The sequence below is a fragment of the Nerophis ophidion genome, linkage group LG13 (assembly GCF_033978795.1).
Source record: "Nerophis ophidion isolate RoL-2023_Sa linkage group LG13, RoL_Noph_v1.0, whole genome shotgun sequence".
NCBI classification, from domain to species: Eukaryota; Metazoa; Chordata; class Actinopteri; order Syngnathiformes; family Syngnathidae; genus Nerophis; species Nerophis ophidion.
In genome coordinates this window covers 27472883-27481200 of record NC_084623.1, presented here as the reverse complement: position 1 = coordinate 27481200, position 8318 = coordinate 27472883, and the positions used below count along the sequence as shown (strand labels likewise).

General features: G+C 46.7%; 1 protein-coding gene across 3 annotated transcripts in view; it reads left to right on the top strand.

Moving 5' to 3' along the window:
• The first annotated feature begins 1590 nt into the window (after positions 1-1590).
• Positions 1591-8318, top strand: part of LOC133564383 (inactive dipeptidyl peptidase 10-like) — a 146178-nt gene continuing 139450 nt past the window's right edge. For all 3 annotated transcript variants that reach the window (XR_009809276.1, XM_061918639.1, XM_061918638.1), the window contains exon 1: positions 1591-1675. The gene's annotated coding sequence lies outside the window, so the exon portion shown is untranslated. The remainder of the gene's footprint in view (positions 1676-8318) is intronic.

Here is an 8318-nt window from a genome sequence, read left to right as displayed (position 1 = left end):
TCAGGTAAGATATACACATTTATTAATGTAACAAAAACAGGCTAGAAACAAAAACACTGGTGCTAACAGACAAAACAAACCAAGGGCGCTAGCATAAAAGCTAGTAATAGCAAACAGAAAAAGTAGAACTGGCACGAAGACACACAAAAGGGAAAAACAAATCATCAGCGTGAGAGCTGGAATAGAAGCTAAAACGTAGCGTGAAAAGCTAGCGAGAATATACATACGGTAGTGGTCAGTCGTCACTTGTTGCACGTAGGCAAATTAGAGTCCCAGAATGAAACACAAAAGAGGCAGGCTTATATAAGGCAGTAATCAAATGTGACAGGTGTGCGGAACCGAGAGTAGCAGCTGAAACTAATAAGAAACCATGGTGACAGACTAAACAGGAACTAAGCAGGTGGAACGAGGGACAGTGACACAAAAATGGAGCAGTAAACAATAATTTGTAGGGATCCGAAAAGCGGATCGCAACATTTGATTTGCTATGCAGCACAAAACCCAAATAACTCCACAAGTTGAGACTTCTACAATCCTTTCTATGATGTAGATGACATCCCAGAGATATATAAATTATTCCTTAATTCATTACAGTAAGTCTTGATTTTATTTGCGTACCAGCGGCCAGCCGGTGTGGCTGGGCCATCTGCATGTTGGTAAACCTCACTCCCTGAGGACCTCCAGTGCAATGCTGCATGGTTACCGGATTGATAGCTCGGGCTGTAGCTAGAACGCTTTTTTCTCATTTTCGTCGACCCAGGGTGAGTTCTGGCGGAACCGAAAAGCAGGGACTGAACCAGCTAAGCCCAAATGAGAGTGAGGTTAAGGGTGTTAAGTGAAACCGTGGCCAGTCAGTGTGGCAGGTACTGATCCAGATGGGTTACATCTGTATTATTATTATTTAGCTGTTTCCTTCCATCCATCCATTTTCTACCGCTTGAGCCTTTTGGGGTAGCTGGGGGTCGGTGGAACCTATCTTAGCTGCGTTCGGGGCCAACACAGATGGACAGACAACATTCACACTCACATTCACACACTAGGGCCAATTTAGTGTTGCCAATCAACCTATCCCCAGGTGCATGTCTTTGGAGGTGGGAGGAAGCCGGAGTACCCGGAGGGAACCCACACAGTCACGAAGAGAACATGCAAACTCCATACAGAAAGATCCCGAGCCCGGGATTGAACTCAGGACTACTCAGGACCTTTGTATTCTGAGGCAGATGCACTAACCCCTGTTTCACCGTGCTGCCCTATTTAGTATTTTTTTTAACTAGTTTTTTTTTTTTTAACTAGTTAAAAACCGTTTACACAAAAGCTAAGAAGTTTTATGATCTCATTCACTTAAAGTACACTGAAGGACTTTAAAACAATAACATCTTTATCTTATTGTGTCTTGATTGAGAGGATAAGAGAAAGGTTTGGAGGATCTTTTCTGGACATTTTTTGTGTAGATTATTGCTGTGCTCAGTTATGTGTTGCTCTATAAGTACAAAACCGATTTTAAAGTGTGTGTTGAAACAGCTCCACCAAAAGAAAGGGAAGTAAATAACCTCAATAACAGTTACGTAACATCGGGGACATGATCCGCAGGCCACATGTCACAAAAGAGTGTGAGGGATTAGTACACACTTGTGGACGAAACAGGACTGAATGCACACAAGCAGCTGGCGTTTAAGTAAGTAATCTTCTTTTTCTTGATCAATGGCGGGGCACTCAACTTTAAAGGTGCATTACCGAAAAGTATATTCTCTTACGGACATTTCATATATGATGACATATAAACGAAGGAGGATTCTTTCTCATGAATATACAAATGATTGTAATTACTTACAAGTGCCAAACTAAAACAGAGAAAACTGCATTAATTGCAGCTGATTGGCTGAGAAGAGTGCAGATGTTGCTATTTTGGGACCGCACATAATATATATATTTTAAGAATTTGCATGTATATTCATTAAATCAATGTATTTTTTGTGACACTGCATTCATGTTAATTGTTTTGAATCCAAAAATATTGTTTTAGTATCTACATGTACTGTTAGTGTTAGATCACTCATATTATAGTACTATAAGTAGTAGTACTGTTAGTATGTTGACAAATACATTCTGTCTAATACAACTCCTACTCTACACAATTGATATAAAGTCATATTTTATGCATGACACAACTAAGAATGACATGACCTCAGTCATGAGCAGGACCAGACCAAATCTGCAATGTTTTAAAATTGTGCCACCATCAAACGGATAAAAAGACCATAAAATAAGATACTTTTTTTTGCTTCAACAGCTGTTAAAAAGGATGGATTTGTTTGAAATGTAATATATTGTAGCAGTTGCTTTAAGGACATAATTCACAACACCTGTTTACTTGACTTTGTCGTCATTATTCTCTGCCATTGTTCTTAGTGCACATAATGTTGTTCTTGTTTACCATTCATATATTCAGTTAAGAGTGAGCATTTTGGTACTGTGGTGTGATTGTATTATGAGAGAACTACAGAGTCGACAGGCTATGACGTCACGAGTGTGCGACGGAGCGAGAGACACGGTGGGAGTGAGCTAGAGAGGTGACATATGTGTGACTGGGCTATAATAAATGTATCCACGTTACAAAGTACAACTGGACTCGCGTATTAATTAAGTAACCCGACATGGTGTCAGAAGTCCTGTAGTTAATGTGGAGTGTGAGCCAAGTGTAAAGATAGTTTGTACGCGTCTGTGGGGAAAGAAGTGAAGGACAACATGAGCGAGGGAGACGGAGCCGCAGCAGCACCTGCACGGCAACCCGACGCGCCGGTGGTTGCCGTGGGACCGTGCGCTACGTTCAACATCCAGCCACCGGAGTCCTTTGACTTTTCAAATCCGCAAGAGTGGGACAAATGGATCCGGAGATTTGAAAGATTTCGCCTGGCAGGTAACCTAAATGCAAGCTCCGAGGAAAATCAAGTAAACACATTGATTTATTGCATGGGGGACGAGGCGGATGATATTCTCCGTGGGCTAAATTTGACGGCTGCTCAAAGACGTACATACCAGGGAGTGCGCGATGGATTACAAGGTTTTTTTGTTGTGAAGAAAAATGTTATCTACGAGCGTGCTAAGTTTAACATGCGCAAGCAGAAAGAAGGGGAGTGTGGATTCGTTTGTCACTGCACTATATGCGCTGGCGGAGCATTGTAGCTACGGGATGCTACACAATGAACTGATCAGAGACAGACTTGTCGTCGGATTGCAAGATAAGGGGCTGTCTGAACGCATGCAGTTGGACGCGGATCTAACCTTGGATAAAGCCATAAGAATGGCACGACAGAGCGAGGAGGTGAAAAGGCAGCAGTCTACTCTCCGAGGGGACACCACCAGTTCAGAGGCAAGTGATGCAAAATCTGTTGATAGAGTGTTCAAGAGCAACTTCAAGTCTGCTAAAAACAAACCTCAATATGTTGATAGCCCAATGTACAAGCCACACAGTATTCAGTACAGCAAGGACAAGGGCGCACAGTCACTTTGTCAAAATTGTGGCAGCTCTCCATCCCATCAAAAAAGTGACTGTCCTGCTAATGAAGTGAGATGTCATGCATGTGGGAGGAGGGGACATTACAAGCGTGTGTGTAAGTCCAAATCAGTGCATGAAGTTGAAGAAGATGAGGAGGAAATCTTCCTCGGCAGTGTCACGAAGGATGGGGATCCTTGGATGGTCGAAATTGGCATCCATGAGAGCAGTGTGACATTCAAAATCGACACAGGTGCCGATGTGACAGTCCTGCCTCACTCAGTGTTCCAAAACACATACAGAAATGATCCGCCTAGCCTCAAAAAGGCAACAAAGCCACTCCTGGGACCAGAAAGAAATCCCCTCGACGTTGTGGGCGTCGCCAGGTTGCTACTGAGGAGAGGAGATAAGACAGAGAGGGAGGATGTGTATATTGCTCGTCATGTGCATACTGCTCTGCTGGGAAGATCTGTGAGCTGTCGGCTGGGGCTTGTAGCACGCCTAGACAGCGTTACTATGGAAACATTAAAGGAGCACTACCCAAAATTATGCACCGGGCTCGGAGAAGTGCGGCAGCCATATGCCATCAAGCTGAGTCCAGGAGCGGAACCATTCTCACTAAGGACACCAAGGAGGATTCCATTGCCTTTAATGGACAAAGTCAAGCAGGAACTGTCCCGCATGGAACAACTCGGGGTGATAAGTAGAATTTGGCATAGTGGTGGTGCCAAAGAAGACAGGTGCTGTGTCGATCTCACAAAACTCAATGAGTCAGTGTGTAGGGAAAAGTTCATTCTGCCATCAGTGGAGGAAACACTAGGAATGCTGGCTGGAGCCAAATTTTTTAGTAAGCTGGATGCAAACATGGGGTTTTGGCAAATTCCTCTAACTGCAGATTCAGCAAAACTGACAACATTCATTACACCCTTCGGGCGCTATTACTTCAGGCTACCTTTTGGCATATAATCCGCCCCCGAACATTTTCAGAACCGGATGGTGACAGAAGTCACAGAAGGGCTTGAGGGTGTTGTTTGCCACATGGATGACGTGCTAGTGTGGGGCCGAACACAAAAAGAGCATGATGCTCGCCTGCATGCCACACTAGAAAAGATCCAAAAGGCAGGCATCACTTTGAATGTTGATAAGTGTGACCTGTCAAAGTCAGAGGTGACCTTTCTAGGCCACGTGCTCTCCACCAGTGGCATCAGCCCTGACCCAAGCAAAACAGAAGCTGAGAGAAAGATGCAGGAGCCAACAACTGTGACTGAGTTAAGAAGTTTTCTTGGAATGATTAATCAACTTGGGAAGTTTGTGCCGCAGCTGGCTGAGAGAGACAAGCCCCTGCGAGATCTGCTGTCGAAAAAGAACTGCTGGGTGTGGGGCGTCGATCAGGCAAGGGCCTTCCAGGATCTAAAGGATGCACTGACGTCTACACGAGTGCTAGCCATGTATGATCCCAACAGAGAGTGCAAAGTATCAGCAGACGCGTCGTCATACGGGTTGGGAGGCGTCCTGCTACAAAAATGGGACGAAGAGTGGAGGCCAGTGGCCTACATGTCGCGGTCTCTCACACCAACAGAGCAGAGATACGCGCAAGTAGAGAAAGAAGCTTTGGGACTGACCTGGGCCTGTGAGAGGTTTCGCAACTTTCTCATCGGGAAACATTTCCAGATGGTGACGGACCACAAGCCTCTCCTGAGTCTTCTGGGGTCTCAAGCACTGGATGCTCTACCTCCACGGATCCAACGCTTCAGAATGCGTCTGATGCGCTATTCGTACTCTATCTCTCATGTGCCAGGGAAGTGTCTGTGGACAGCTGATACATTGTCACGAGCTCCTGTTAAGAGAGAGGAGACAGCAGCGGACAAAGAGCTGTTGGAAGAAACCAACATATATGTGGACATGGTACTGGAAAACTTACCTGCAAGTGCTGACTACCTGGAGGAGCTGAGAGAGCAGCTGCAGAGAGACAGTGTGTGTGCACAGGTGATGCAGCTGTGTGCCGAAGGCTGGCCAGCACACGGTTCCAAAGAACCAGCACTCAGGCTGTACAGGGCAGAGCAGGCGTTCCTCACATTTCAAGATGGTGTCTTGCTGAAGGGACACAGGCTTGGCATCCCTTCTACAATGAGGAATGGTGTACTTGCCAAATTGCATGAAGGACACCATGGCGTGGTGAAGTGTAGACAGCGGGCACGACAGTCAGTATGGTGGCCCGGGCTGAGCCAGCAGCTAAATGAATTGGTTCTCAACTGCCGAACATGCTGTAAGGAGAGACAGAACCACAGGGAGCCTCTGATGCCGTCACCATACCCGGGGCGACCATGGGAGCAGTTAGGAGCTGATCTATTCATGCTCGGTACCAAGACCTACCTGCTGGTAGTGGACTACATGTCAAGGTACGTGGAGATTGCTTTGCTGACCTCCACAAAGTCAAACGATGTAATCCAACACCTAAAATCCATTTATGCACGTCATGGAATCCCGGATCTTCTCGTTTCGGACGGAGGGCCCCAGTTCTCCGGAGCAGGCTTCGCTGAGTTCGCAGAGTCTTATGGATTCCGTCACGTTACCAGTAGCCCAAGATATCCTCAAGGTAACGCTGAAGCTGAACGTGCAGTACAGACGGTGAAAGGTCTCCTAAAGAAAGCAGACGACCCTTATCTTGCTTTGCTCGCTTACAGGGCTACCCCTCTCGACAATGGGTATAGTCCAGCGAAGCTTCTCATGGGGAGGAGACTCCGCACAACAGTGCCTATCCTTCCTGCTTTACTAAATCCTGCCCTTCCAGATAGCGAAGCTGTTAGGTTGAAAGAAGGGGAGAAGAGGACAAAAGATGCACAACGCTACAACCTGCGGCATCGTGCAATGAACCTTGACAGACTGAATCCGGGACAGGATGTGTGGATCAAGGACCAAAAGAACGCAGGAGCTATCATTGGACATCACACCACTCCACGATCGTATCTGGTGGAAGGACCCAAGGGGACCATCAGACGGAACCGTCGTCATCTCATCCCCATGGGATCCTCGCCGGAGCAGAGTGGCCTTGGTACAGCAGAGCCGTTCCTAGGGGGTGTTCCGGAACAACCTACAGCAGAAACATCGCAGCAGAGTGTTCCAGAACTTCCATCTACTCCTACTCCTAGAACCAGGTCTGGGAGGGCTGTGGTAAGACCAACTAAGTTGGACTTGTAATTTTGTTTCCTAGAGACATTACAGAGACTCTAATGAAAAAAAAGAATGTTACTGTATGTGAAAAAAAAAAAGTATAATTGGAGCGTTTTGGATATGTTTTATTGTATTGTAAATGTTGAAGTCAGTTGCAGGGCTTAGGTTAAGGACAGTACAGGATTAGTATAGGATGGATGTCTGAGTATTTATATTGAGGTGGATTGTTCTAAGGGTAAAATATGTGTGTGTGTTTGATTGTTTGGTACAGGCCCATATAGGAGCAGACCTTCCAACCACGAGGTAGAATAATCCTCAAGGTCTGTTGAATCAATGGCAGTCTACCCATTGATTCTAGAAAGGGGAGATGTGGTGTGATTGTATTATGAGAGAACTACAGAGTCGACAGGCTATGACGTCACGAGTGTGCGACGGAGCGAGAGACACGGTGGGAGTGAGCTAGAGAGGTGACACGTGTGACTGGGCTATAATAAATGTATCCACGTTACAAAGTACAACTGGACTCGCGTATTAATTAAGTAACCCGACAGGTACGGCCGCTTTAAGTGATCAATAGTTTTACCCAAAGGTGGGGGTTTTGAGTCGCTTGATGTAAAAAGTCTTCTGCTCTTTAGTTGAATAAACGACGCACACGTTCGTAGGTCAGAGATATTTCAACTTGTCTTGCTTTCGCATTACAAGCGCAGCACTGGTGACCCTGACGCTTCACTGAATGCATTCAGTGAATATTATCAACCATGATGGCAAATGCAGTTTCACTGAAGCTGCCTGAGTTCTGGGGATTCTTCCGCAACTGCGTGGTTTGCCCAGGCCGAAGTGCAGTTCCCGCCGCGTGGTATCACTGAGGACGACACAAAGTTTTTATTATGTCCTTTCCTCCCACTGGAGTGCAATGGCGACCAGAGTGGTTAGCGTCCTTATGCGTCCAGCGGAGGGGAACAAGTATCTCATGGTGAAGGCTCACCTCTTAAAGACATACAAACTTCCCAACGTGGAGAGAGGTAGCCGCCTTTTTACTTGGCGATTGCAAGACCTCTGAAATTATTGACAAAATGCAAGCAGCTTTTCCTGAGACTCCTCCCTTCTCAGGTGCGGGCTGCTTTAGCCAACACTGCCATCTCGGGACTGCCGCGAACTTGCTGCTGAAGCAGACAAGTTATTTTTAGCCTCCCAACCGACATATGCGGCTGCATTGTTTCCGGCTGGGGCAGAAAAACCCATTGCAGATGCATCCACTCTCGCTGCTGCTGCACCCCCCAGGCGGGGACTGGATTCTGGACTTTTTTTCCATGCAAGTTTTGGCACCAAAGCCTGCTGTCCCCAGTGCAGTTTCAGTGGACTGCCGCCGGGAAACACCAGGGCAAACGCGACCAGAGTGGCCGCTCAGCAGTTGCCATGAGTAACGGCAGCGCTGGCAGGCTGCTGTTTATCCAGGACTCCCTTTCCGTACGACGGTTCCTGTGTGACACGGGTGCGCAGAGGAGCTTCTTGCCAGCATCAAGGTTGGACATACTATGTGAGTCCCATAGCCCCCCCGTCCCCATGGCAGCCCTATCCAGACTTACGATCTACAGTACGGTACGTGGAGCTGTGTTTTGGTGGACAGCGTTTCAGTTGGAACTTTGTGACTGGC